At 43.3% G+C, this 13,857-nt stretch overlaps 1 long non-coding RNA gene across 4 annotated transcripts in view; it reads right to left on the bottom strand.

Annotated features, from left to right (window-relative positions):
- The window catches only part of LOC148216741 (uncharacterized), a 52,934-nt gene extending 39,795 nt beyond the window's left edge, over positions 1 to 13,139 (bottom strand). For 3 of the 4 annotated variants that reach the window (XR_015794939.1, XR_015794942.1, XR_015794941.1), the window contains exons 1-2: positions 13,047 to 13,139; positions 12,152 to 12,373 (exon numbers count right to left, since the gene is read on the bottom strand). This is a non-coding gene — a long non-coding RNA (uncharacterized LOC148216741). The remainder of the gene's footprint in view (positions 1 to 12,151; positions 12,374 to 13,046) is intronic. The other variant, XR_015794940.1, reaches the window with a different exon arrangement.
- Between the last annotated feature and the right edge of the window lie 718 nt (positions 13,140 to 13,857).

Genomic DNA, 13,857 nt, shown 5'->3' with positions numbered 1-13,857 from the left:
CAGTTTAAGCACCAGTCGCACACCAGAGGGATATATCACCAGGCTTATGGAATCCCCAAGGCTTGTAGAAGCACACACTATTTTGTGATGGAATAAGTTGGGGGGTGGGGAGGAGGGAGGATGACTAAACCGCCCAACAATGCTCAGCAAGACTAGCCAGGATTGGGTTGTAGAACAGAAAACCTGGTTGGGAGAGCAAATGGAATTGTTACAGGGAGGAGGGAATTGACAATACTGAATAATTTTGGTACAGCTTATAGGAGCACTCTCTCCTTCAATGTGTTGTTGCAGTTCAACTTGCAACAACAACAACAATTTTAATTAATAGATGTGCAATTGCCACTACTTCTGTAATGCAAAGTGTGGGTGACTTTTATTTAATAGGGCTTAGCTTTGAGTAGACATGGATGAGACTTCATTATTAGTAGTTAGAGTAGAATATTTATTTATTTGCTGTCTGTGATCACAAGATATTCATTGCCCTGAAATCCAAGTCATAAAACCATAAGATTAAAACTCTGCAATAACCTCCCTGTTGTTCTACAGAGCAAAACTATACAATCGCTCATCAGACTGCAGTGGCGATTGAACAGAATTTGGTCCTTCTCTTGGAGATCATCACTGACTTATCTGCTAACAAGATAAAGAAGCAGCCTTCTTTTGAAGACTCGTGGCAGTGAGTAAGAGCAGAGTAAGTCCTTCTGCCCAATCATATGGGGCAGCGGAGAAGGACACGGGCAACTGATTCCAATGGACAGGGACATTCTTGCCAAGAAATGCCATTAAACCTCCCTACATTATTAGAAGTTCCTCTCTTTAGAACTTAAAATGAGAATAATATTCTCTTGAGGGAAACACTTAGAAGATTAAGAAGGAATAAGGCTTTGGTGTGTTCATGGATTATTTCTAGTTAATTCTTTAGCCAAAACATGAGAACACAATCTACTGCTTTCATTCATAACATCCTCGTTATCACCCCCCCAAAAGAACCTAATGTGAGACTCTTGATTCTTGGCAGAATTGAAGAGTTTATTCTGCTGGAAAGAAAAGACCAGATCCTTCAGTAATGAAAAGTGATACCAGTGATTTCAACAATGCTATGCTAGTTAATCCTCACAGAGGAAATGGGTTAATAAGTCTGCACTTGCTGTTCTAGCTATCTTTTGTTGCACTTCCTGTCTTCAGTCCAAGGTGTCCTTGACTAGGAAAACCCACAGTTGTGGTTCACCAAGGGCTAATTGCAAATAAAAAAATAATAAGACCGCCAACTATAGGAACTTCTCTTTCTCTTCCAATAAGACAGAATTAATTACAAACACTCCTAGGCTGTTGGAATGATTGTAAGTCCTTGACTGTGATCTGTGAAGTCAGATTATAAAGCTGCAAGCAGGAAACATCCAAATTTCACATGAGAACAGCCCCAAAACGAAGGAAAATGGGAAGGATCCCAAGAAAAAACCAACTGCTTCCCTCTTGATCCATCCTGTTTGATCACACCAATAAGAGAGCTCACTGTAGTTCTAACTCAGCGTTTTTCAACCTTGGCAGCTTTAAGATGTGTGGACTTCAACTCCCAGAATTCCCCAGCCAGCATGCTCTCACTCATAGGTCAGAGGTGTGTAATGTTTTTTTCCACTAAGGGACACAGTTTGAGTAGTTGCTGAATGGTGCACTCTAACAAATGGGCAGGGTCGAAACAAGAGCTGAGAGGAAAAAACTAAATTGGATTTCAGTTAATTCAGTATAGCCAACCCCAATATTCTCTCTACTTTTAAATAATTTCTTTGTTAAAAATTACAATTTGGTGGTAACTTTTGGTGGGCCTCTGCAGCTTTAGGACTATCACTGGAGAAAGCATTTGGTCCTATAATTGGTAAAATCAGTGCTATCTCACTGGACCTCCATAGCCCAGAACCAACTCCTACATCTTTTGCTCTCCTTCTCTTGCCATCTTGTATTGGAGGACCTTCCGGCTCTTTCGCTTTCAGCTGGGGAAGCTCTAACTCAGATGATCTTTGCAGCTTTCTCTCACATTCTTTCTCTGTGGGTTTTCTGCCTAGCAGAGGAAACCTTTCACTAATCAAAAGGACAGAAGGCGTGAGTTACAGTGTGCCTCCCCGCTTCTCACATGCCCATGCTCCTGTCTCCTTGCCCATCAAAGGAGCTTCCCTCTTCCTCTGCTGTCTCCTGCAGCACTCCTTGTCCTCTTTCAGGGCCAGGCCCTTTGCAGGGTCTTAAGCCAAACAATTCAACAGTGCTCCCCTTGGAAAGGCAGAACCAAAGCATTTATCACAGCTTTGTGATGCTTGGCTCACCACACATTACATAACCCCCAGTCTTCTAATGCTGTTTCTTCTCAATGTTCTGCTTCTCCCCAGACTTTTTTTCCCCTGTGATTACAATTTCCATGTGCTACTGTGTGATGTGTACTCCAATTTAGCAGCAGTAGAAGTCTTACCAGCAGGAATGCAATTAAAGCCATCCAACCTGTTTTGCAACATTTTTCCCCACCTTCCTCTTTGACCTTAAGGAGCAATAAGGTAATGTCAGGCAGAAAACCTGTGATTTTTTTTCCTCCCCAGGCTCTTTTGTACTATGTAGCTTCATAGCTATGCAGCTGTGAACAACTACACAATATTTGTAAACTTGCAGTCTTGCACAGCTGTGCAGGTGTGCAGGCAGTTCCTGGACTTAACCAAAGCAACCATCTGGAATAGCAACACAATTGCTAATTTCTCCTGTAAATTCTGCACCTTACAGTGGCTAATGCCACTGGCTTGTTCTGTAAACACAAAGAATAAAATGCATGTGACCTTTTAAACTCTGCCTCTTTTCCCCACAACTACGACACTATCTATGCATTGCTGTGTGGTATTTGATTCTGTGACCGGCACAACGGATACTATGCTTGCTCTGTAAAGGAACAATCACCCAATGGAGGGAGAAAAAACAGGCACAGCAGGGCTTCAGAAGCAGAAGGAGATTCCAGAGTGGATCTTACCCTACATATTTCTTTTCCTACTTGCTCTCAAGTTTCTTCCTGGCTAGTCTTATAAACTCAGCAGCAACTGTTTAGAGCACATGAGATGATATTTTCTTTGTTCTTTAAGACATTTTTAAAAACCTTGGATATTTTTAGATTGCAAAATGCATTTCTGCGCTATATATATCTATCCCCTCTCACCCCTATGTATGTGACTTCCTCAATTTCAGGTCCCCTACCAGAGGCCTGGGAGTTTGAGGGTTCTGCACAGTATCTGAGCTGTTCCTAGTACTTCAGTCTTCTGGACAGAGAGCTCGGATGTTGTTCCTGGGATCTCTTGGAGCCACTCTCCCAGCTTAAGAGTCACAGCCCTGAGTGTTCCTACTGCCACTGGGACCACTTTGGCCTTTACTTTTCACATCCTTTCTAGTTCCTCCTTCAGGCCCTGGTACTTCTTCAGCTTCTCATACTACTTCTTTCTGATGTTGCTGTCACTTGGCACCACTACATCTATCACCACTGCTGCCTTCTGGTCCTTGTCTACTACCATGAAGTCTGATTGATTGGCCAGTACCTGCCTGTCCATCTGGATCTGGAAGTCCCACAGGATCTTAGCCCTGTTATTCTCCACAACCTTCTGTGGAGTCTCCCATCTGGATTTGGAAGGGTCTAGCCCATACACTGTGCAGATGTTCCTGTACACAATGCCAGCAGCTTGGTTGTGCTGTTCAGTGTATGCTGCTCCTGCCTGCATCTTATACCCTGCCACTATGTGTTGGACTGTCTCTGAGGCCTCTCTGCACAGTCTGGATCTTGGATCCTGTCTAGTGTGGTAGACCCCTGCTTCAATGGATCTGGTGCTTAGTGACTGTTCTTGTGCTGCTATGATCAGTGCCTCAGTGCTGTCTTTTAGTCCAGCCCTTTCCAGCTGCTGGTAGGATTTCCCAATGTCAGCCACCTCAGCTATCTGTCAGTGGTACACCCCATACAGGGTCTTGTCTTGTCATGGCATTTCCTCCGCTTGAACTTCCTCCCATGCCTGCTGTGCCTCAGGCATTCTTTCAGCAGGTCATCTTTGGGTGCCATCTTACTGATGTACTCCTGGGTGCTCTGGGTTTCATTCATGACAATGGCTTTGACACTCACCAGACCCTGCCCACCTACTTTCCAGCTGGTGTACAGTCTCTGGAGTGGAAGCCTCCATACATTGTGAGGAGCTTCTGGGTCTTCACATCAGCAGCCTCCATGTCCTCCTTTGGCCAGCTCCCTATACCAGCAGGATATCTGATGACTGGCAGGGCGTACATGTTGATGGCATGCACCTTGTTCTTCCCATTGAGCTGGCACTTCAGGACCTGTCTTAACTTTTGGTGGTACTTGGATGTTGCTGTCTTCCTTGCCTCCTCATCATGGTTTCCTGTGACTGTGGGATACCAAGGTACTTGTAGCTAATCTGTATGTCTGCTACATGGCCCGCTGGTAGTTCCACCCCATCAATCTTAACTACCTTCCCTCTCTTTACTACCATCTGGCCACACTTCTCCAGTCCAAATGACATCCCAATGTCCTCACTGTAGATCCATGTTAGGTGCATCAGTGAGTCGATGTCTCGTTCACTCTTAGCATACAGATTGATGTCATCCATGTAGATGAGGTGGCTGATGGTGATTCCACTCTTGAACTTGTATCCATTTCCAGTCCTTGTGATTATCTGGCTGAGGGGGTTCAAGCCTATGCAGAACAGCAGTGGGGACAGTGTATCAGCTTGATATATGCCGCACTTGATGGCCACCTGTGCGAGCTGTCTTGAGTTGACTTCCAGTGTTGTCTTCCACAGTCCCACTGAGTTCTTGAGGAAAGTCCTTAGTGTCCTGTTGACATTGTATAGTCACACAGATCCATTGTATAGTCACACAGATCCTTGTGTGTGGCATTGAGTCATAGGCTTTCCTGTAGTCAATCCAGGTTATGCTCAGATTGGTCTGCCTAGATCTTGAGACTTGGGCGACTGCTCTATCTATGAGCAACTGGTGTTTTGAGCCTCTGGTGTTGTACTCAGTGCCCTTTTGAGCTGTGCTCATGTAATGGCCCATATGGTCCCGTAGCTTCTGCTTTGATACTCTCTTTCTAAAACTTCTTACAAATTGCTCAAATCAGCCCAGCTCTGCACAGCTTCCCACCAAACTCACAAACCTGCTGATTAATGATAAGCCATTTTTTACACAGATTAGCACGGAGTAAATCAGCAGATCCTTCATTGTTATTTTTCCTCCTAAATTGGTGGTGGTATTAAATATGTTTATAAAATATATTTATCGATTTGGATCCTTCTTTTCTATTTAAAAAGCACTAAAAAAAGACTAGGAGGAGACTGATGGCACTTCTGTAAGAGAAGGCTTATTGATACAGGCTGCACATGAGGTGAAAAATGGCCAGGGTTAAGAAAGTAATAGTTTTCTGCTCCAGAGCAGATTCTTCACAGTGCAAGGAAGAAAAACGAGTGATCGTGCTGCCCAAGAGCAAACTGAAGACCTTTTCAAGGGGCATCAAGTCCTATGAAGAACAATTGAAGGAATTGGGAATGTCTTGGTTTGGAAAGAGAAGAGCACATTTTTGAAAAATAGCATTTTTCAAATGTCTGAAGAAGATCACAGATGAAGATCAAGATTGTTCTCCATCTTTTCATAGTGCAGGATAGGAAAACAGAGTCCAAAGGAAAGTTAGAAAAAGCATCCTAACAGTAGGAGCTGTCTGACAGTAGAACAAATTACTCAGAGAAGTACTGAATGTGTTCAGGAGGAGATGGACAGCTATCTGCAGACAATGCTTCATTTGGATTCCACATTGGAGTTGATGGCCTGAATGATCCCTTCAGCTCTGTGGTTCTCTAATCATGACCATTATGATATTCTTTGGACATTCTATGGAAAACACAGCCATCAACTGCCCATTTGTCATGGAACCAAACTAGTAGATGAACACAGAGACATTATCAGTTGGAAATGCAGATATTCTGAGGACACCTGGCCAACCTTCAAACTCCTAATAGCAATGAGAGCTAAATGTCAAAATAAAAGCAAAGGAGTATTTATGTTTATCACATAGAGAATAAAAATCAAACTCTTTTAGGAAACTAAAAACAGTTGAAAGCTGTTATATGGTTATTATAATGTATTCTGTATGTTTGCAAAGCTCTCAGGACAGAATGGAAAGGAAATTCAAAATAGAAAGCAGAAGTAAAATGGCTTGGAATAACCGCAGTGAATACCTTACATCTGGCTCAACAATCCAGAACAATACATTTCAGTAATAGAATTATTATACAGCTGTTCTTTTTCCCCAATACATTGCACCTGACAATTTAACTTTGACAATTGTGATTGTATTGGAACAAATTATCCTATCTCAGGTGTGACTGAAACTAGCAGTTACACAGAACAATACCAAAAATTCAGAAAAGCAATACAAGAACAGAAATCAAAGCAAAGCTAGGGGTGGTGCCCCTGAATGAGATGCCGAAGCGTCAGACAATATCTGCAGACTGAAGACAGTCTCTAGAATCTATTCAAGTATCAAGAGTTTGTGCTTCATTTAATCAATCAAGAGCAATCAGTAATTTGGGAACACCAGAGGCTGATAGCAGGTGTAGCTTTCATGACTGCTTATTCTGAATTGTCATGTTGCAAATTGGGAGCGTATGGCTCTGTTTCGACTTCATCTACCAACCATTAGACCAATCTGAACCAATCTGTAGGGGTTGTTCTGAAGCTGTCAATGTCTGCTTTCCTAGAGATGGGTAGAACTCTTCAGCCTTTTCTGTCAATCCCAAAGGAGAACCTTCTGCCTTGTGGTAGTCTGAGCTTGGAATTTTTATGAAAAATGTGTGGCAATCCCTGACATCTCAATTTAAAAAGTATCAGGTAGCAAACTTTGTAATCCTAGAGAACCACAGACAGAAAAGACAATATTAAGCTGGTAGGCTGACCTAAGGTAAAATAATGTCCTGTATTCTTGACTATTCTGCACAGCTGTCTCACAGAACATTATTAACAGGTAGACCAGCTCCAGAATTCTAATGGGTGGGAAAGGTGCAAGCCAGTCAGCTCATCGTGGTGTTACATAGCTGTACTGGTTGAGACAACCAATTGCATGTGGCAGATCATCCGAAGAGACCAACAAGGACTGATTTTCCAGATTTTGTATCTAGAACAGTGTCCAAGTCTCAGAACAACTCTGTGGGATTAAATGTATTTGAAAGTTAGTCATTTTGTGCAAATGGGACTGAATCTAGGTTTTGAACATTTATAACATTCTAATACCCCTTCATGGATCACTGCCTTGTCGTGGCGAAGGGGCTTGCGTAACTCAGTGAAGCCATGAGCTATACCGTGCAGGGCCACCCAAGACGGACAGGTCATGACAGAGAGTTCTGACAAAATGTGGTCCACTGGAGAAGGAAATGGCAACCCACTCCAGTATCCTTGCCAAGAAAACCCCATGGACAATGTTAAAAGGCTAAAAGATATGACGCCGGAAGATGAGCCCCTCAGGTCGGAAGGTGTCCAATATGCTACTGGGGAAGAGCGGAGGGCAATTCCAAGTAGCTCCAGAAAGAGTGAAGCGGCTGGGCCAAAGCCGAAAGGACGTTCAGCTGTGGATGTATCTGGAAGCGAAAAGAAGGTCCGATGCTGTAAAGAACAATATTGTATAGGTACCTGGAATGTAAGATCTATGAACCAAGGCAAGCTGGATGTGGTCAAACATGAGATGACAAGATTGAACGTCGACATCTTGGGAATCAGCGAACTGAAATGGACGGGAATGGGTGAATTTAATTCGGGTGACCATTATATCTACTACTGTGGGCAAGGAACCCTTAGAAGAAATGGAGTTGCACTCATAGTCAATAAGAGAGTGGGAAAGGCAGTAATGGGGTACAACCTCAAAAACGACAGAATGATCTCAGTGCGTATCCAAGGCAAACCATTCAATATCACAGTCATCCAAGTCTATGCCCCAACCACTGATGCTGAAGAAGCTGAAGTTGACCGCTTCTATGAAGACCTACAACACCTTCTAGAACTAGCACCAAAAAAAGATGTCCTTTTCATCATAGGGGATTGGAATGCTAAAGTAGGAAGTCAAGGAGTAATCGGAATATCAGGCAAGTTTGGCCTTGGAGTACAAAATGAAGCAGGGCAAAGGCTAATAGAGTTCTGTCAAGAGAACAAGCTAGTCATAGCAAACACTCTTTTCCAACAACACAAGAGACGACTCTACACATGGACATCACCAGATGGTCAATACCGAAACCAGATTGATTATATACTTTGCAGCCAAAGATGGAGAAGCTCTATACAGACAGCAAAAACAAGACCAGGAGCTGACTGTGGCTCAGATCATGAGCTTCTTACTGCAAAATTTAGGCTTAAATTGAAGAATGTAGGGAAAACCACTAGACCACTCAGGTATGACTTAGATCATATTCCTTGTGAGTACACAGTGAAGGTGATGAATAGATTTAGAGGATTAGATTTGGTAGACAGAGTGCCTGAAGAACTATGGACGGAGGTCCGTAACATTGTACAGGAGGCAGCAACTAAAACCATCCCAAAGAAAAAGAAATGCAAGAAAGCAAAATGGCTGTCTGATGAGGCTTTACAAATAGCTGTGGAAAGAAGGAATGCAAAAAGCAAGGGTGAAAGGGAAAGATATAAGCAACTGAATGCAGATTTCCAGAGAATAGCAAGGAGAGATAAGAAGGCTTTCTTAAATGAACAATGCAAAGAAATTGAGGAAAACAATAGAATGGGGAAGACTAGAGATCTCTACAAGAAAATTGGAGATATGAAAGGAACGTTTAGTGCAAAGATGGGCATGATTAAGGACAAAAAGGCAGGGACCTAACAGAAGCAGAAGAGATTAAGAAGAGGTGGCAAGAATACACAGAAGAACTATACAAGAAAGATCTTAATGTCCCTGATGTCCACGCTGGTGTGATCACTGACCTTGAGCCAGACATCCTAGAGAGTGAAGTCAAGTGGGCCTTAGGAAGCATTGCTAACAACAAAGCTAGTGGAGATGACAGTATTCCAGCTGAGTTATTTAAAATACTAAAAGATGATGGTGTTAAAGTGCTGCACACAATATGCCAGCAAGTTTGGAAAACGCAACAGTGGCCACGGGATTGGAAAAGGTCAGTTTACGTTCCAATTCCAAAGAAGGGCAACGCCAAAGAATGCTCAAACTATCGCACAATTGCACTCATTTCACATGCTAGCAAGGTTATGCTCAAAATCCTACAAGCTAGGCTTCAGCAATACATGAACCGAGAACTACCGGATGTACAAGCTGGGTTTCGAAGAGGCAGAGGAACTAGAGATCAAATCGCCAACATTCGCTGGATCATGGAGAAAGCACGAGAGTTCCAGAAAAATATCTATTTCTGCTTCATTGACTATGCAAAAGCCTTTGATTGTGTGGATCACAACAAACTGTGGCAAATTCTTAAAGAGATGGGAGTACCAGACCACCTTACCTGTCTCCTGAGAAATCTGTATGCGGGCCAAGAAGCAACAGTTAGAACCGGTCATGGAACAACCGATTGGTTCAAAATAGGGAAAGGTGTACGACAAGGCTGTATACTGTCACCCTGCTTATTTAACCTATATGCAGAGTACATCATGAGAAATGCCAGGCTGGAAGAATCACAAGCCGGAATCAAGATTGCAGGGAGAATCATCAACAACCTCAGATATGCAGACGATACCACCCTAATGGCAGAAAGTGAAGAAGAACTAAAGAGCCTCTTGATGAGGGTGAAAGAGGAGAGTGCGAAAGCTGGCTTGAAACTCAACATTAAAAAAACTAAGATCATGGCATCTGGACCCATCAATTCCTGGCAAATAGAAGGGGTAGAAATGGAAGCAGTAACAGACTTCATTTATTTGGGCTCCAAGATCACCGCAGACGGAGACTGCAGCCATGAAATTAAAAGACGCTTGCTCCTTGGGAGGAAAGCTATGGCAAGCCTAGATAGCATATTAAAAAGCAGAGACGTCACCTTGCCGACAAAGATCCGCATAGTCAAAGCTATGGTTTTTCCAGTAGTAATGTATGGCTGTGAGAGCTGGACCATAAAAAAGGCCGAGCGCCGAAAAATTGATGCCTTTGAACTGTGGTGCTGGAGAAGACTCTTGAGAGTGCCCTGGACTGCTAGGAGGTCAAACCAGTCAATCTTAAAGGAAATCAACCCTGATTGCTCATTGGAAGGATCGATAATGAAGCTCAAGCTCAGATATTTTGGTCACCTAATGCGAAGAGAGGACTCTTTGGAGAAGACCCTGATGCTGGGAAAGATTGAAGGCAAAAGGAGAAGAGGACGGCAGAGGATGAGATGGTTAGATAGCATCACTGAAGCAATGAGCATGAAACTGAGCAAACTCAGGGAGGCAGTGAAGGACAGGAAGGCCTGGCGCAATATGGTTCATGGGGTCACGAAGAGTCGGACACGACTTAACGACTAAACAACAACAAAACATTCTAATAACAGAAGCAAGTTCCTTCCTCCACAGCAACAGTTTGCCATTTGCTACTCCTGAGCATGCTCTTCATTGCTGGTTTGTTCAAAATTTGTGAGGTGTACAGGTCATCCTTCATTAGATTACTAATTACTAAATTAATTACTAAACTTAACTTCACTGTTAATGGACTGTTGGCTTTAACTTTTGTATATGGTAGTAAAATTGAGAATGGTTTGCATCTTCAGGGTTTAGAAACAAAAGACTGGATGGACAGGGAGCGAACCCAATTAAATTTGAGCCTTTTCCTGTGCTCTGCTGAAGTACATAGGTGAATTAAAATTTTGTATCCAGATGCCATCTCCTCCTTTCAATAACGTTAAGCAGAATAAAGCTGTCTACATCCACCCTGCAAGCACTGCCTAAAAAAAGAATTGCACAGAGCCAAAGCTGAAGTTACAAGCATTGTAGTTATAGCAACAGGCCCTTTCGTTTATGCAAAAGAGCACCATAAGACAGTTATACAACCGCCAGCTTCACACGAAGAAGAGAATATGCCAGAGAAAGGATGTGATCACAGGAGACAACAAAACGCTGGCAGTGGGCAAGGGAAAGATTGCTGTCGGCAGTGAAAGGATCCCTTGAGACTGCCTGCCCCTGCTTGGCTCTTCTATTTATTTAATACTGGAGTCTTGCTTATTTCTCACTTGGAGACAAACATCTCTGTCGCCAAAGCTCATTCATGCCCCAGAGTAGTCAATCATCACTGCAGAGGGAAACGAGAGAGTCCTCCTACGTACGGCTTGTAGGCATCCTGCAAGGGTATCACACATACATTCTCCAAGGCAAGCAGTGTCCTTAAATTACACAGCACTGACTTTCTCTTACTCATGGCAGGCAGTACAGCTAGAAAGTGAGAGTCTTTTGGCAGGATCCTGGCAGTGAACCAGCCATACTTCAGTATCTCCAGAGATGCGGCTTTTAGATCCACATCTCTGGATCAAGCACATGCATTTTAAAAATGTGGTATCTACAAAATTCTCTATCTGTTGTTCCATTCTGGGCCAATTCTCTCTCTGTCTCTTCTTGTAAGCTGGCCAAATGTCCCTCTACAACCTAAACCTGCCATCTTTCACAGTCTCATCATGGGCAGGCTGAGGAATTAAGTTGGGTTGCCATTCAGCAACAGATTAGGTTAAAGTTGACCTGGAACATCTATGACTCACCCAAGCCAAAGGCACTTCACAGAGTATAATCAACAACATGCTTGGGTTGCACTCTCAGAATAGAGAGAGCTGTCAATCAATTGGAATGTCATAACACATCATTCTGAGTTCCTTCCATCACATGTTGTTTAGCCTTACCAGTTATTACCTCAGATCTTATGAAACCCAAGCTCAATTTAATGTAGAGGTCGTCCCCAGTTTAAGCATGAGTTCCGTTCCCAAGGTCTGTCCTTAAGTCGAATTCGTATGTAAGCCGGAACGGTATTACTGTATACTACTGTATAAATAGTATTGTATAAAGAACTGGAACCACTGTGCATTTAACTCGAATCACTGTATATTTAGCTTGAATTTTGCTACAATAGGCTCTGTTCTTAACTGTGGGTCATCCTTAAATTGGGCATTCTTAACCCGCGGGTTACCTGAATATTACTCCTTCGTGCTAATATGATATTTTCTAAGTTCTGTTTTCAAAGGATCACCAAAGAACCCAAGCCGAAGTCCACAATTGAATGCTGGATGCTCGATGCTGTGGTACAAAGTCCAGAATTTTTGCTGATGTCAGCTTCCTTGAAAAATTCCTTACTGAAAGAGAAGTGGTTCATCTGAAGCAAATCAGCTCTTTATATTCTCTACTGCCCAACCTGCATGTTTAATATCAGAAATGGAAAATATTTATTTTTCTACCCTGCCCTGTAGATGGAAGCAATAAAAGTTTGCATCTCTCCGAAGCACCTCGGCACAGTGAGCAGCAGCTCTCGAAGGAGGGTGGTGGGTGGAGAAAAACACGGCTTTCCCCCCAGGGTGTTGTTTGCGATAACGGGAAAATTAAGACCTCTAATCTGTTTCCAATGCAGAGGTTACAGAGGGCCATTTGGGAAGGAAACCCTGCCAGGAAATGTATGGAGTCTCATTATCTTTTATCTTGCCAGTGCAGAAAGTTTGCAGAAATCAGCTGCTTAGCCACAAAGGAGCCCTCCAAAAGGAATCCCACAAGCAGCAGGCAGCCTTATCAGAAGAACAAGCGTAAGCTCCATAGGCCAGCTGTGGGGCCTTGCAGAGATAAAGCTATTCCTCGGCCCGGGTGCTGACTTTGGGGATAAATCATCCCGTTCCCTCTGTGCCATTCCTTCTAACCTTTGCATGGCCCTTTCAAACTGTTAGACAATTTTGCTCCATGAGCCACAACAAATGAGCAAAGCATCTGCGTGTTTCTCAAGCTTCTCCATGCAGGTGCAGCAAACAAAGAAAGAAAAAAAACGGGGGGGGGGAGAACATCTGCTTAGCATTAAAGAGCAAGGTAGCCCCATTACATACGGTCCTGTCCCTGGAACAGCTTGAGGATGCCACACCTGCACGCACAGAGGCACACACAGGAGAAGTGAGACGGTAAAGCTGGGGAGAGATGAGTTCAGGGTTCACTTTGCACAGGTGGAAAATACTTTTCTTTCCACAAGGACTAAAGCATTATTGATAATTTATCATTAACCCAACCTTCCGCGACTAATTCATGAGCAAGGGATGGATGTGCATCATTTCTGAGCCTGCCCATGTACAGAGGTCACTGGCTGCTGACCTCAGTTTGCATGTAGTTTCTGGATAAACCCTTGGAGCAAACTACCAGATCAAGGAGCAGAATTCCTGAGTCCATTAGCAGAGCTTTCTTGGTCTCAGAGCCACCTTGGTTTCTTAATCAGTTGTAGTTTTATCACACTATTTTCCACTAGGAAATTAGATTGGGTATGGGGGTTTTCTTCTGCCCCATTTTATTCTCACGACAACCCACGGATGTGGGGTAGGCTAAAGGGACATTCACACAGCTGGGAGGAATTCATATTGGCATAAATATACTGGCCCCACAGTGTGTCCTTAACTGGAACCAGGGTCACTTGCTCTTGCTGTTGTAGCAAATTAGAACAAGTGCCTGTCTGGTGTTTGTAAGGTTTGGGGCTTCCTCTTACCAATTCTTTTCCCAGAGACTATGAACCTATTGAGCCACGAGTTGGCAGCAAAAAGTTCATTTTCCTTAAATACAATGTGGTGGTCAAACTGTTTTGTGCAGCCCAGATGCAGTAGTCTTGGAACAGTGTTCAAGATAGGGATTTTGGTACATGTGTTCAGCTGTGGA

This window comes from Python bivittatus, unplaced genomic scaffold (assembly GCF_059951505.1).
Source record: "Python bivittatus isolate LINGU-HERP-01145 unplaced genomic scaffold, Pbiv_v1 ctg000080_np1212, whole genome shotgun sequence".
Taxonomy (NCBI): Eukaryota; Metazoa; Chordata; class Lepidosauria; order Squamata; family Pythonidae; genus Python; species Python bivittatus.
Note: the sequence above shows the minus strand (reverse complement) of the source record. Positions and strands in the feature narration are given on the sequence as shown.